The 16,881-nt window shown below is 40.9% G+C and overlaps 1 long non-coding RNA gene across 5 annotated transcripts in view; it reads left to right on the top strand.

Moving 5' to 3' along the window:
- The window catches only part of LOC143683588 (uncharacterized), a 64,281-nt gene that overhangs the window by 4,728 nt on the left and 42,672 nt on the right, over window positions 1–16,881 (top strand). Inside the window, exon 2 of one of the 5 annotated variants that reach the window (XR_013175547.1) lies at window positions 9,922–9,998. The exons of 1 other annotated variant lie outside the window; for it this stretch is intronic. This is a non-coding gene — a long non-coding RNA (uncharacterized LOC143683588). Of the gene's footprint in view, window positions 1–7,618; window positions 9,999–16,881 lie in introns of those variants that run through there. 3 more of the 5 variants (XR_013175546.1, XR_013175544.1, XR_013175545.1) reach the window with 3 other exon arrangements.

Raw genomic sequence — 16,881 nt, 5'->3', positions numbered from 1 at the left:
CGTGTCCACCTGGAGGGATGACTTCTTCTAATTTGTACAAAGCTACAGTAAGGGCTCCAGGCAGCCCTGAGAGGAACTGCATTTTCCTGGGGTGGAGGTTTCCCCCTGGTGTCCAGAAGCGGTTCTGTCTTGCCCCAAACCTCTTTCTGTGCTTTTCCAGGTTGTGCCACCAACATCTAGCACAGGCTTGCACGTTAAGGGCCCTTAGGAAGTACTTGTTGAATGTAAGAAATGGTTGAGTGTGTTGGTCATTGGGCTGTTTGTCCTCAGATCCATTTTTTGCCCTTCCCCTGCTCTGTTCTGTGGCACAGAGGGGCTGCCTCCTGCCAGCTGCCTTTCGCAGGTTGATGTCTGGCTGGGATCAGTCAATCAGAGACATAGGCAAGAGAGTGAGTGGAGGTGGAGAGGAAGGGAGGAGCTACATATTTCTTCCCCTCTGCCTGCCTGGTGTCTGGGCTGCATCTGGTTCCACGACCTGTTGTGCAAGTCTGGTCCCAGGGCTCAGGCGCCTTCTTTGTCCCTCCAGGCATAGGTGTTGTGGTGACTTCCAGCAGTTGCTCAAATTGAGGATGTCCTCCTTTCTCTTAGTGCCCTTTTGGCACATTGAGACCTTGTGTAATGAATTCCCCTGTATTGAATTTCTCCTGTCGAACCACTTGGTGTGGGGCTTGGATTTTCTGCTTGGACTCTGACCGATAGCATGGTATGGTCACATGACCAGTGATACCAAATAAATGTAACTCATGAGATTATTGACGAGTTGGTGCAGATGGACGCTCCTAAGACCCAGGCAACCTGAGACGGGGACAGCAAATTCTATTGGTGCCGGCCTTGATTCTGTCATCTCCCCTTGAAGAGTTCTGTGTGCTCAGGCCCCCGTTTCTAGGTGCTTTGCTCCTTTCAGCTCACATCTGTGACCACCTCCCGAGGACTGCCTTGGGCTGCTGGAGGCATTTTGCCTGGTGGGGCAGAGAGCTGGAAGTTGTCTGGAAATTCGTGCTCTTCCAGGGTGGCCTGTAGGTACAAGACTGAACAACATGTAACTGAGGAAGCCCTGCTCTTGCTCAGAGGCTGGACAAACTTTCTTTTGTTCTAGAGATCAGGCTGAGGATGGTATTTGTTTTGAGATCACACTCTTGCCTGTATTATTCCCATCCATTCACCAGTTTCTTTTCTTGGGAACACTTCCTTAATAAATCACTTAAGTATTATATATATATATTTTTTCTTTTTCTTTTCTTTCTTTTTTTATATATAAAATTAGTGTTTTCATAACAACAACAACAAATAACACACCTTAAAATTAGTGTTTTCATTTCTTCTGGCTCCTGTAACAAATTGCCACAAACCGAGTGGCTCGAGACCACAGAAATGTATTCTCTCATAGTTCTAGAAGCCAGAAATCTGAAATCAAAGTGTTGGCAGGGTGGGCTCCCCCTAGAGGCTCTGAGGGAGAAGGCATTCCACTCCTGTCTCCCAGCTTCAGGCAGTTGCTGGCCATTCTTAACATTTCCTGGCTTGCAGCTGCATCAGTCCAGTCTCTGCCTCCGTTGTCATGTGGTCTTCCTCCCTGGGTGTCACTTCTGTGACTCTGTATCCAAATCTTTCTCTCTTTTCTCTTATAAAGGCACCAGTCATTGGATTTAGGGCCAACCCTAATCCAGGATGCCCTCATCTTGACTTGATTACATCTGCAGAGGCCCTATTTCCAAATAAGATCACATTCATCAGTCACAGGGATTAAGATTTGAACATATCTTTTTTTCTGGGGGGGGGGGGGGACATGATTCAGCCCACAAGAACTGGAATCAACTTATAGCCTTAAAGAGAATGCTCACCATCCCAGAGCATTTTCCCATATTGATATCCAGGATAGAAGAGTATTTTCACTCACCAGTTTCCTATTGAAGGTGTCAAAGTTATGACCAACTTTGTCTATTATAAATGCTGATTTGATGAACAACCTTCCATGTAAATGTTGGCACACATCTCTGCTTATTTCCTTAGGACAAATTCCAAAGGCAAGAGTTATGGGTCAAAGGTATGAGGATTTTTGAGTTCATGATATAATTGCTAATTCTCCCTCCCCCAAAGGCACTGTATAAATTTCATCATCAGAATATCTATTAGGTAATTAGAGCTGAAGGGATACAGACGGTGCAACAGGACTGAATGTAAAACTCAGAAATGGACAGCACAATACTCTCTAACTGTAATACAATTATGTTAAAACACTGAATGAAGCTCAATGTGAGAATGATAGAGGGAGGTGGGCTGGGGGCACAAATGAAATCAGAAAGAAAGATAGACGATAAAGACTGAAATGGAATAATCTAGGAATGCTTAGAGTATATAATGATAGTGACTAAATGTACAAATTTAAAAAATGTTTTTGCACAAGGAAGAACAAAGGAATGTCATTACTGCAGGGTGCTGAAAATAGATGGTAATTAATATTTTAAAATTTCAATTTGGGCCACGGTGGATCAGCAGGTAAGAGTGCTTGCCTGCCATGCCCAAGGACCTGGGTTTGATTCCCGGTGCCTGCCCATGTTAAAAAAAAAAAAAAAATTCAATTTATGTGTGAGACTAAAGCAAAACATGTTTATTTGGTACAAAATTTTTATTTTGACTAGTGCATTTCATAATATAACTTATGTAGACAGCTAATTGAACACCATAAGTACATGGAACCTTGAGTAGGACATGAGATTTTGTGGGTTTGTCCAGAGTGATGCCCCGATAAATCCCAGAGTGATTTGAACAGTAAGTAAAAAAGTATTTGCAAAGTCCCCTTCTGGGAATGGTGAGAAAGGGGGAAAATTCGACTTCCCCAAGTTGAATTCTTGATATTCTCACAAGCAGTATGGACAACCAAAGCTATAGGTTGAGCCCCCAGTCTTGGGGTTTGTTCATATGAAACTTAACCCCACAAAGCATAGGCCAAGCCTACTTAAAATTAGGCCTAAGAGTCACCCCCAAGAGAAACTCTTTTGTGCTCAGATGTGGTCTCTCTCTCCAGCCAACTTAAAAAGCAAACTCACCACCCTCTCCCTGTCTACGTGGGACATGACTCCCAGGGGTGTGGACCTTCCTGGCAATGTGGGACAGAAATCCTAGAATGAGCTGAGACCCAACATCAAGGGATTGAGAAAACCCTCTTGACCAAAAGGGGGAAGAATGAAATGAGACAAAATAAGGTGTCAATGGCTGAGAGGTTTCAAACAGAGTCGAGAGGTTATCCTGGAGGTTATTCTTACACATTAAGTAGTATCACCTTGTTAGTCAAGATGTAATGGATTAATGTTTTATTTCATTTGTTAATTTTTTTAAATTAATAGATAAATTTTAAAAAAAGATGTAATGGAGAGGCTGGAGGGAACTGCCTGAAAATGTAGAGCTGTGTTCCAGTAGCCATGTTTCTTGAAGATGATTGTATAATGATATAGCTTTCACAATGTGACTGTGTGATTGTGAAAACCTTGTGTCTGATGCTCCTTTTATCTACCTTGTCAACAGAGGAGTAGAACATATGGAATAAAAAATAAATAATAGGGGGAACAAATGTTAAAATAAATTTAGTAGATTGAAATGCTAGTGATCATTGAAAGGGAGGGGTAAGAGGTATGGTATATATAATTTTTTTTCTGTTTTCTTTTTATTTCTTTTTTCTGAATAGATGCAAATGTTCTAAGAAATGATCACGATGATGAATATGCAAAAAAAAAAGAATATCAGAGTGTCTATTTTATCTCACCTTGTTCCTTGTCTACACTGGGTGTTATTGTTTTCAAAGCTTTTACCGATTTCACAGGAAAAAAAATAAGCTTGTTTTGATAGGCTTTTCTCTGATGGTTAGTGAGCTCCAGAATTGCACACCAGTTCCTCCAGAATGGAAATTGTGTTCTGATTTCCACACTTATCATATCATTTATATGTAATTAGAGGGGGGCTATGTCTTCCCCTCCAGTAGAGTGTAACTGGTGGACGGGAACTCCCACAGTGGATCTTGTCTCACCCAAGGTTCTTTTGGTTGCATGTAGAGACACCATCTCATGCTAGCCAAAAGGGTTATTTATTACATGGATGGAGGAGTATCTCATGCTGTCCAAGAACAGGAAATTCAGCTGGAACCAGACCCCAGAACTGGAAAGCTGTCAACAGCAAGTCATTCATATTCTGTCTCTCTCCGTCTCTCTGCATGTCTTCTTCATAGTCCAAGACCTTCTGAGTTGTCCAACTCCAGGGAACACAATTCACACTGTAGACCACTCCCATGAGCATAATCTAAAATAAAATGAGAAAGGGGCTTCTGAAGCTAAGTAACCTGAGTCTGAACCTTCCCAGAAGTGGTGGGAAGGACCTACCGGGCAGAACCAGCAAATCTCCAACACATAATACACAAAAGTGAAAGAACACAATATCCATCATTCCTGCTGAGGAATGATAAAATCTGATCTGTCCCTACAGTGGAATAAGTCTTAGTTTGCCAGAGTCGCTATGACAAATACATACAATCAGTTGGCTTAAAAAAACAAGCATTTCTTATTTGACAGTTTTGAAGGCTAGAAGTCAAAATTCAAGCTGTCGGCAAGAACATGCTTTCTCTGGGGGCTTGGTGGCATTCTGGTGATGGCAGTCCTCTGTCACGTGGTGGTCTCTCTCTCCTCTCCGGTTTCTAACTTCTGTCTTCTGGTTGTTGGCAGTTTGACTTCCTCCAAACTTCTTCTTTACAAGGCTTCCAGTCATATGGATTAAGATCACCCTGATTTAATTTGGTCATACCTTAACTAATAACACCTTCAAAAGGTCCTATCTACAAATGGGTCATGTCCACAAGAATGTGAATTTGGCCATAAAAAGGAATCAAATTCTGATGCATGCTACAATATGGATGAGCCTTGAAAATATGAAGCTAAGTGAAAGAAGGCAGTCACAGAAGACCACATACTGTATGAGTCTATTTATTTGAAATTTCCAGAATAGGGAAATCCATAGAGAGTTCAAGTCCATTAAGGGTAGGGGTATTGGGGGTGGGAGAGTGGGTAGGGAGCCAAAGGCTAAAGAGTCCAGGGTTTCCTTCTGAGATGATGAAAATGTTCTAAAGCTGACTGTAGTAGTACATGTATCTGTGAATATGTTAAAAACCATACCAATCATATAGTATGTGAATTATATCTCAGTAAAGCTGCTAAAAATTCTCCCACACAGAAGGAACACCTCTAGGCGCTCTCAGATGCCCAAAGAGAGTCCCATACCCCTTTTATTTTTTAATTTTCGAGACTTCTGCTAACTTAAATATCAGAGTAATGCTAAGGAGGGTAACACAAAGTGTGGTAAATTTTGTTTAACTTTTGAACTTGAACTGTTCACTCGAAGTGAACAAAGTTGAAGTATAATATTGTTCTAGTTTGCTAGCTGCTGGAATGCAATATACCAGAAACGGAATGGCTTTTAAAAAGGGGTATTTAATGAGTTGCTAGTTTCCAGTTCCAAGGCCGAGAAAATGTCCCAATCAAAACAAGTCTATAGAAATGTCCAATTTAAGGCATCCGGGGAAAGACACCTTGGTTCAAGAAGGCCAGCGACGTTCAACGTTTTTCTCTCATCTGGAAGGGTACATGGCGAACACGGCGTCATCGGCTAGCTTTCTCTCCTGGCTTTCGGTTTCATGAAGCTCCCCAGGAGGATTTTCCTTCTTCATCTCCAAAGATCACTGGCTGGTGGACTCTCTGCTTCGTGGTGTTGTAGCATTCTCTGCTCTCTCTGAATCTCTAATTCTCCAAAATATTTCCTCTTTTATAGGACTCCAATAAACCAATCAAGACATGTCCCCTAATCCAGTTTAACAACTATTCTTGACTAAATTACATCATCCAGGGAGATGATCTCATTACAGTTTCAAACACACAGTATTGAATAGAGATTATTCTACCTTTATGAAATGGGATTTATATTAAAACATGGCTTTTCTTAGGGGGCATGCTTCCTTTCAAACCAGCACAAATATGCATACAGAAAAGTGGAAATATCATCAATGTATAGTTTGATAAATTTTCACAAACTGAAGTCACCCTTTTTGTCAAAACCCACAGTCTGAGACTGTACCTCTCTTTTGGAAAATACCAAAAATCTAAATTTGATTCCCTTCATATATGTAAGGCCTGTGTAGGCCCTCTCCATTCCTCCCCTTTCCCCCTTTATTAACCTCCTAATCTCTAGCATTGTGCTTTCAATAAGATGGCTCTTTAAATTTAAAGTATACAAATTTAAAAATTCAGTTCCTCATTCACACTGGCCACATACCAAGTGGTTGATAATAGCCACATGTGGCAGCTGGCTGCCATATTGGACAGTACAGACACAAAACATCTCCACTATTATAGAAAGTTCTGGATAGCACTGCTCTAGTGATTGAGCTCAGACCTCTGGCCGCAATCCCATCCTTGGAAAATTTGCTTTTACTTGTCTCTCTCTCCCTCCAGCCCTCTTTTTTCCCCCCTTTGGTCAGAGAAATACTCTCTCAGACCCAACCATGTCGTCTCCAGGATCAAGCCAGTGGAAATTACAGTGTTTGAAAAGAGTTGTTAGGCAAAAAAGAAAAAAAAGAAAAAAAACACCTAATAAATCATCCCAAAGTAAGACGCAGAGGCTCACTAACAATTAAAGAAATGAGAGTTAAAATATCCCCCCTGCACCATTACATACTGTCTAGACTAGGAAGAATGTGTAACGATGATGGACAGGACACTGGTCTCCATTACACACTGCAAGCCGAGCAGGTAGTTGGCTAAACCTCCCCAAGAACCGTCTGGAATTATGTCGCAGGAACTGTAAAACTATTTTCTGACTGGATAATTCCACTAAATGACATGTATTCACTATATAGCTTGCATAAGACATAGTACTCGATAAATCACTTTTATTTATTTTCTAAAATTTACTCTGCATAACAGTCCTAGGAGGTAGGGTAGGTTTGTTATACTGGTTTTAAAAAGCAGCACTGTTAGGTTCACAGGAGTTAGATAACATCTCCAGACTAAAAACAGCAAGGAAGTGGCCAATTCAGGATTCAGAAACAGACCTCTGGACCTAGAAAGACCTGCTCACAACAAGGCCTCCCAGTTCTGAGAATTGCCTCCAAGGGGATAACACAATTGAAGAGGGGGAAATTTGTGCAAATATGTACAAATCGACATAGTTATCACAAATTACTACGAAAGGAAAAATTGGAAAATGCACATAGGAGACAATGAAAATAGGGCCTGGTACACATTAGGCGCTCAATAAATGCTTAATTTTAAAAAGCAATTGAATGAAAAGGGTCCCTGGCTCTTTAACAGGCTGAGGAAGGGTAAGTAGAAAAGGAGGCGGGTATAGAGCGGACGTAAACGGCTTCGTGCCTCATTTAAATGGGCATGCGTAAAGGCTTGCGCTCGTAGCTTCGCCACGTTCCCGCATTCACTGCGCGTGCGCTGCCTGAAACCGGAGTGGGCACCCGGTTCTGCATGCCTATTTAAGTAGGCGGAGGCAGTCGCCTGAGTTGTTGGACCCACGTTCTCCCGCGCAATTAACCAGCCCCGCCCCTTTACGCATATGCACGTACGTCAGCGCTAGCCCTAGCTCCTGGAGTTGCGCCTGCGCCGTGGTCATTCTTGCCGGAAGTGGGCGATCGACTTCCGCCACTAACGCGGAGAGGAACGTAACGCGGCGGTAGTGTTTGTCGCTGAATGTCTGGGCAGTATCTCTTCTCTCAAGGGGGTCTAGTCGAGAATTACCAAATCTGTAGTGTGTAAGACCAGAACTGGACACGGAAAATTCAATTTGCAGTTTGAGAAAGGTTTTACAAGGTTATTATTTGTGTGTGTAAGGGATAATTTTTCCTAAGTTTTCTTTTTCTCTGTGAATTCTTACATTTCTAGAAGACTTCAAGGCTCAATAGAGAAATATTTTCGGTGCCTCGTATATGTCCAGTTTGGAAGAGAATGTTATAAATGGAATAGAAGACAGCAACGTGTCCTAGTCAGTCCCTAGTCAGGAAGATTTCAGGAAGACATGTTAAAAAAAGCCAGAAAAGAGAACAAGTTTGCTTGCAATTGGGTCATAAAGGTTATAAATGCTTTGGAAGACCCTTTTTGTCAACTCAACGTTATTTCATAAACATTTTTGGAGATTGTATTATGTTCTATTTACGTATACTTTTTTTGGATGCTGGAGATTCAAATATGAATATGATCCGGTCTCTACCCTTAAACGGTTCAGTCAGAGGAATCTCCATGAAAAACTCAAGCTTTGAACTTAAGCATTGAAGGAGGCAGGAAGTTTAATTTTCAGAGAGGGAAAACCATGTGGTTCAGGAGTAGGATTAACATATTCTTGGAGGAATGATAGTGTAGGGTGACTCCCGAGACTGTTGACTGTTGACAATGGAAGGATGACAACAAAGAACATAGGATATCATGTCCTATGAATTTAATGGGGCTAGATTCCGGGAGAAGAGGTCTAGAATGCCAAGCTGAGGAATTTATACTCAAATCCAATGGTCAGAAGCCATTGTGTTGTCTTGAACATGAACCGAAAGAGAATGAGGAGGGAGGGCCACTGTTAGATGATAGCTACCTGATTAAACAGGGAAATGTTGAGGAAACAGTTTAAGAAAGTCTCAAGCTGGTGCATTCTTCAGCAGGGAAACATCCATGCCAGGAATTATGAACCCTGATCAAGGACCCAAATGCTGAAAGCAAGAGGAGTGCCTGAGGAAGCCGCTTAGATATCATATGGGGTTAGGAAGAAAAGTTTTCCCCGTTTGGGTAGCCAGCACCTACTTAAACAGTTTTCCCCTTGAGAGATAAAGATTTTAGAAGGATCCCAAGGAAAGAATAATTCTGCCGTAAAAAGAATGAACCACTTCATAAGCACCTCATGAAGAATGCAGGGAAATAATAAAAAAGCAAACATGGAAAATCTTCAAAGGGCTTAAAACACACTTTTTAGTGTAATCCTCCCCTCAGGGCCAGCTTCCTGGGCAGGTGACCTGTGTGGTCAAGCATGTCTTAGCTGAATGCTCTGCTCTCACCATCTTGAAATTCTTAACATTTTTTTTTAACAGGGTGACCCCCTTTTAATTTTGTCCTGGCTCCCACATGTTATGTAAGTTGGTCCTGCCTTCCTCTTTCTACTTTCCTTTGTCTCTGCCTCTCTTTCCTGGTTTTTCTCTTTCATCTCTTCTATTCACCTCCCTTTTCTTTCTATTTTTCTTTCCTCTCCTTTAAGATTGTGCTTAAGTTAGAGAAGCTGAAGGAGGTTTTAGGGGACAGTGGAAGAGCTAAAGGTCCAGCTGCTCCCCCAGGCCAACGAGGTGAGCCTGCAGCCAAGTGACAAGGTGCCTTATCAGAAGCTACAGAAGTACTTGGTGACGTTATCCTGTCCCTCCTTTAAAAAACAATATGGCTTGCTACTTCATTTCCAAACTCCAAATCTTATTCAAGAAAATAATAATAACAATAAAGGTCTCCAGTAACCCAGCTTAACCAGAAACATACAGGAAAGGAAATCTGGGAAATGAAGTTCAACTAGACAAGTGACACCTTGCAAGCCACCACCCATGATTACTTGGGGTAGCTTAGGGTCAATGCAGCAGTCTAAATGCTTTCTGTTGCCAATAAGAGAAAATATACCCCAAAGTGGGTTTTTTTTTGGTGCATGGTCTGAGAATGGAACCCAAATCTCTCACATGGCAGGTGAGCATTTTATTACTGAACCACCCATGTGCCCCCAAAAGTGTTTTGACAGGAACAACAATAAACCACAGGACTGTATAACAAACAGGGAGCCAGTCTGTCCTCATGGATACCAGTTTTTGCTCATGAGTATCTGATAATCCTTGCTCTCCCTCACTTTACATCCATTTTCTCTTTCTAGTTGCCTGCCCTGCAGACTTCAAGTTTCAGTATCAAAAGGCATGGCTTTACAGACTATTCAACTAGTTCCACAATTGGGTAAGATCCAATCCCTATAGCAGATCCTTTAAAAATTATGTATGGGGCCACGGTGGCTCAGCAGGTAGGAACTCTTGCCTGTGATGCCAGAGGACCCTGGTTCAATTCCCGGTGCCTGCCCATGTAAAAAAAAAAAAATTATGTATGTGTGTGTTCTAGTGGTCCTGCTTCTCTGAGTGGACCATGACTGAAACATCATGTAATCCTAGTAAAAACTGACCTTGCTGTAAATATAAGATATCAAAATACATCTCTTATATTTCCCTTCCAATCACTTTTGCTGCCACTAAAACCCTCTTGAATGCTCATCAACATCTTGCATTGCGCACCTATAGAGATGGATAAATGCAACATCTGGGCATGGAGATGAGGTGGGACTCTGAATCCCATGATTCTACAACTACTTGTAACAAGTGAATAAGTGTGCACAGATGTATTAGAAAACATTTAAGGTGTTTCAAATGGAAGTATTTAATACAGGGAAATGATTGCACAGACTGAAAGAGGTGAAAATCGAATAGGGGATAATAGGCAACCCAGAGATAGTAACAGTAGGAAGCCATACACCTAGGGCTGGTGAGACAGAGGAGGATGTGGTGTTTCAGAGCTCAGGAACAGAGTCACCTGGAGGAAGCTGGGATTATGGGAACTATATTCGGGCATTGGAGCTAAAGATGATACTGGTGATGCCATAATGCACAGAGAGAGGAGGAGAAATATCCAGCTTCTTCCTTCTCCAGCCCTCCCTTCTCCTACCAGAGTCTTCCATTGGCTAAATCCATCAAAAGCCAGCTAACTTGGAAGCCTGGAAAATGTAGCCTGCCTGTACATCCCTCCGTGAAAGAACAGAGCAAGGAGAAGGGTAAGGAATGGATTTGAAATCAAACAGGCAAATGAGTGGTACATCAAGTACTCATTCATTCAATAAGAACTTACTGAGTGCCAGGAACCATGTGAGGTGCTGGGGATTTAGCCTTCTTTGAAGTGTCCCATGATTCAAGACAAGAATTTCAGGATGCTAGTGAGATACCTAAACCTCAGTGTTTTAGTTTGTTAGTGCTGCTGGAATGCAATTTGCCAGAAATGGGTTGGCTTTTATAAAGGGGGTTATTAGGTTACAAGGTTATGGTTGTAAGGCCATAAAAATGTCTAATTAAGGCACCCAGATAAAGATACCTTGACTCAAGAAAGGCAGATCTGGAAAGGCACGTGGCTGACACCTGCTGGTCCTTTGGCTTCTCGTGTCAAACAGCTTCCCCAGGGGTGTTTCCTTTTTGTGTTTCCGAAGATCTCTGTCTGTGTCAGCTCTGCAGCTTTTCCCAGAATGTTTCCCTCTTAAAGGATTCCAGTAAGTGGATTAAGACCCACCTTGAGCGGGCAGAGACACATCTTCCTGGAAATCACCTAAACAGAAGATTCCACCCACAATTTCATGAGTCATATCTCAATGGAAACAACCTAATAAAAAAGATCCCACCTAAACAATAAGCCTACCACTACAAGATCGGATTAGGAAAAAGAATATGGCTTTTCTGGAGTATTCAGCAGCTTCACACCAGCATGCTCAGGAAAACACAGGATTATGCAACAACAATGGTTTATACTTATCATTTCCCTAAACTTGCTGATGTTGGTAGATGTTAGCTAAACTGATGCACAATACCCTTCTCAATTTAACAGCTTTCCAGAAAGAAGCATATGAGATTGACAGTTTCTTCAAAGATGTTAAAAACTTTGAGACATTCTTTTCCATTCCTTCTTGTCTCTATCAAGGGAAATACCTACAGGTTTGGAATTAGAGTATATCTCATTTCTTTGATATTAAATTTCCAGAACACTTTACCTTGTAGTTTATTGTAAGCTCCTACTTCAGAAATGTAACTGGTTTTCTAAAACCCTGCAACAGTGACTGCATTTCTAGAATATAGAAAGAAGTTGAGATTGTGTTGCAAATAATATGGATCTCTTTTGTTATTTAAGATGTTACACCTAAATATAAGTCATTAGCAAGAAAATCTCCTGATCTTAAGTATCCTTCCAAAGAAGGGTCTGTGTGATGAATCCCTTCCCACTTTTCAGATTGTATCAATTAGCTTTTACTATGAAACAAACACAACTTATTCTTAGGGGCATATAACAATAAACATCCATTTAGTTTATTATTTAGCAGATTGTCAGGGATTGGCTGATCTAGGTTGGCCTTGGCTGGGGTGGATCTGTACCAAATATTTCCTGTCTTTTATTTTGGAATCAATGGACTAGCTCAGACTTATTCTTCTCTTGGCAATGGAAGAAGTGCAAGAGAGCAGGTCTGCTTGTCCAGTGCTTCTTAAACCATTGGTAATGATGGCCAAGACAACTTACATGACCAAAACCCAAGCTAAGACATTGGAAAGTACAAGTTGCCTATGGAGTATACAGTGCTCTGTTGATCCATTTACAATGAATCCTTTACAACAAAATTTTCTGTACAAGATAGTATCGCAGGTCCCTAGTTATGGTGTGATAAAAAGAGGTAACCTTGGTTACAAGCCCCAGCACTGGAATTTACTGGGTGTTTGGACAGATATTAATCCTTTGAATTTATTTCCTAATCTCTAAAATACACAATAACATTTTCCCTTCAGGGTTGTTATGAGAATTAAATGAAATAATGTTTGTGAAAGCATATTGTAAACAGGTAGCACCTATTCACATTGAAGGTGTGTGGAAAATGTAATAATGGTGATGTTTGCACTGTTGTTAAACATAATGGGAAGCTGAGCAGTTGGTAACTCTTTAAAGTGCTTTCTATGGCAAGTAGTGGCATTTATGTCCCCATTTCAAATAGTCCATTGCAGCTTTCCTGAAAACAACTTAGATTTTTAAACCACCAACAAATGAAATGCACTTTTTAAAGGTAATTTGAAAAAGCAAAGGATTTCACCTCTTTCAGGGAATGTGAACCATTTGGAAAGACATTTTGGCATTATCTGGTGTGCTGGTTTGACTCTGTGGTGGACCCCAGAAAAGCCATGTTCTTTACTCTGCATTCAATATTGCTGGATGGGAGTTTTTTTTATTATCCATGGAGATGTAACCCACCCAATTGAGGGTGGTAACTTTTGATTAGATGATTTCCATGGATATGTGACTTCACCCATTCCAGGTTGGTCTTGATTCGTTTACTGGAATCCTTTGAAAGAGGAGGCATTGGAGAAAGCTTCAGAATGACGAGAGAACCAGGAGAGCACATGCAGCCAGGGACCTTTGGAGATGAAGAACAAAAACTACATGGGGGAGCTTCATGCAACAAGAAGCTTGGAGAGAAAGCTAGCAGACATCGCCAAGTTTGTCATGTGCCTTTCCAGTTGATAGAGAAACCCTGAACTTCAACCCTTTCTTCAGTGAAGGTAACCTCTTGTCGGTGCCTTAATTTGGACATTTTTATAGACTTGCTTTAATTTGGACATTCTTATAGCTTTAGAATTGTAAACTTGCAACTTAATAAATTCCCCTTTTTGAAAGCCATTCCTTTCTGGTACATTGTATTCCAGCTGCTAGCGAACTTTAACATCTGGTTTAGTTAAAGATTTGTGTCATCTTTTATTTGGCAGGTCCTTCTGTATTGATTAGGGTGCTCTAGAAAACAGAATTGACAGAAGATATATATATATGTATATGTATATATATAATGTAAACATTATGAAATTTTTTTATAGGAATTGGCCCATATGACTGTGGGGCTAGGCAAGTCCAAATTCTGTAGGGAAGGCTGCAAGCTGAGAGCCCCAATGAAGGTTTTCAATGAATTGCCTAGGAGAAGTTGACTGGCTGAGGTAGAGATGGAAATTCTTCCTTCTGACTGCTGAAGGGAGAATGAAGTCATCACTTCTCCTTTTAAGGCCTTCAACTGATTAGATAAAACTTCTCTCATAGTTGTAGGCAGTCTCCTTAATTGATTGTAAATGTAATCCCCCACAGATGCAGCCAATTTATTGGTGATTTAAGTCCACAAAATATCCTCACAGTATTACTCACTTCAGTGCTTCCTTGACCAAATAACTGGGTACAAGAACCTGGCCAAGTTGACACATGAGCTGTACCTTCATACCTTCCCAGTCATACACCAGTATAGTTGTACATGGCAGTTCCTAGCAGCATTGTTTTGCAAATCCAAATCTGGAAAGGACCCAAATGTTTGTCAGGATAGCATGGGAAAATAACCTGTAGACTATTAATACAATAGAATATCGGCAATGGAAGCAAATGAATTATAGCCACATGCAACATGGATGAGTCTAGCTTTAAGAACCTAATATTGAATGCAAGGAGACAAGTATAAAAACATATATTAAAGTATGATTTCATTTATAAAAGTTCCAAACTTGGAAAAAGAAACTTACATTACATGGGGATGTAAACATAAGTAGTTACATTACAAAGAAAAGCAAGAAAATTGTCATCAAAATCAGGATTGTGGTTACCGCTGGGGGAAAAAAGGGGGTTGTGACTGAATCTGCAGTTGGGAGGCTCCTGGGGGCTGGCAGTGTTCTCTTTCTTGACCTGAGAGGTAGTCTCTTGGTGCTCACCTCATAATTAGTTGTTCAACTGTACATAATGTTTTCTGCACTTTCCTATGGGTATTTTTCACAAAGGAAGATGTAAAAAAGAAAAAGATGACAAAAGCAAGTGTTAGAACAATGCACAGTAATACATACATAGACATACCATTTATTTAAATTAGAAAGAAAATTACTTAATATGATGCTAAAGAGTATAAATTATACTGAAACAGTATATCCCAAGTTCATGATACTGTTTGACAGAAGTGAGGCAGGGTGAGATAGGAATGGGCAATTGAAGATTACTTGCCTTTATCTATAGTGTTTGATTTCTTTTATTAAAAAGGAGTCTTAAAAAAAAAAGAGGAGTCTTGAAGCGTGTTAGCAATTAGATGCTGGTTAATGGAAACACGAGTGTTTTGTGTTATTTTTCATCTTCTTCTTTTTTCCTTCCCTCCTTCCCTCTCCCCTTCCCTCCTCCGTCCCTCCTTCCCTTCCTTCCTAGCTTTCTTCTTTTTTAATTTCCCAAAATAAAACCAGAAGATATTAAGCATAATGCAACCTGTTCTAGTTTGCTAGCTGCTGGAATGCAATATACCAGAAACGGAATGGCTTTTAACAAGAGGAATTTGATGAGTTGCTAGTTTACAGTTCTAAGGCCGAGAAAATGTCCAATTAAAACAAGTCTATAGAAATGTCCAGTCAAAAGCATCCATTCAGGGAAAGATACCTTGGTTCTAGAAGGCCAATGAAGTTCAGGGTTTCTCTCTTAAGTGGAAGGGCACATGGTGAACACAGTCAGGGCTTCTCTCTTGTCTGGAAGGACACATGGCAAACACAGCGTCATCTGCTTTCTCTCCTGGCTTCCGGTTTCATGAAGCTCCCCGGGAGGCGTTTTCCTTCATCTCCAAAGGTCGCTGGCTGGTGGACTCTCTGCTTGGTAGTGTTGCTCTCTCTGAATCTCTCATTCTCCAAAATATTTCCTCTTTTATAGTACTCCAATAAACAAATCAAGACCCTTCCAAATGAGTGGAGACATGTCATCACCTAATCCCGTTTAACAACCACTCTTGACTAAATCACATCATCCAGGGAGATGATCTGATTACAGTTTCAAACATACAGTATTGAATAGGGATTATTCTACCTTTATGAAATGGGATTTGTATTAAAACATGGCTTTTCTTAGGGGGCATACTTCTTTTCAAACCAGCACACAACCCAATGCTTTTCTCTTTTCCATTCTATTCCTTTTGAGTACTTCATTGTATTCAAATCCTTTTTCACTTGTTACCCTTTTGCTGAAGATGGAGGGGGGCAGGAATCAGTTTCTAATTCTTTAAACCGAGGAATGAGATTTGGAGCTTTGTTTCATAATAACAAAATTCTACTAGGCAGAAATAATTGGGAAGTCTTGTGTTATATTAATAGTCTTCTGCCTCTCCTTTGAAGATCTTTAAATATCTTCATGTGATGTGGTATTTAACATTAGATATGCTCCATATATTGCCGGGCATGGTAGCTGCACCTTTAGTCCCAGCTACACCGGAGGCTGAGGCAGGAGGATCGCTTGAGCCCAGGAGTTCTGGGCTGCAGTGTGCTATGCCAATCGGGTGTCTGCACTAAGTTTGACATCAATATGGTGACCTCCTGGAAGAGGGGGCCACCAGGCTGCCTAAGGAGGGGTGAACTGGCCCAGGTTGGAAATGGATCAGGTCAAAACTCCCATGCTGATCAAATATGCTCCATATAAAAGGAATCCTATGTAGCTTTGCTCATTATTGTAATCACAAGGCCAAGCATTGTGTGTGACAGATAGTACACACTCAAAAATATGATCTATAACAGTTTCATTGAGATATAATTCATCCACCCTAAAATTCATTATTTTAAAGTATACAGTTCAGTGGTTTTCAGTTGTATTTATTTGTTAAGCTACCGGAATGCAATATACCAGAAATAAAATGACTTTTATAAAGGGAATTTAATAAGTTACAAGGTTACTGTTGTAAGCCTATGGAAATGTCCAAACTAAGGCATCCAGGGAAAGATACCTTAATTCAAGAAAGGCCGATGGTCCTGGGACACTTTGGTCAGCTGGGAAATCACATGACTGATATCTGCTGGTCCCTTGCTCCTGGGCTACTTGCTTTCAGCCTCTGTTCCTGTGGGGGTTCCTCATTTTGCTTCTTTGGGGCTGGCTTTCATCTCTTAGCTTCCCTTGACTCTCTCCAGGCTGTGGCTTGCTTAACATCTCATGGGAAGAACACAGCAACCTTTGTTGTGCTCCAAGCTTCTCCAAACATCAGTGTCTTTGTTCTCTGAAGCAATTTTGTTCC

This window comes from Tamandua tetradactyla, chromosome 5 (genome assembly GCF_023851605.1).
Source record: "Tamandua tetradactyla isolate mTamTet1 chromosome 5, mTamTet1.pri, whole genome shotgun sequence".
NCBI classification, from domain to species: Eukaryota; Metazoa; Chordata; class Mammalia; order Pilosa; family Myrmecophagidae; genus Tamandua; species Tamandua tetradactyla.
Note: the sequence above shows the minus strand (reverse complement) of the source record. Positions and strands in the feature narration are given on the sequence as shown.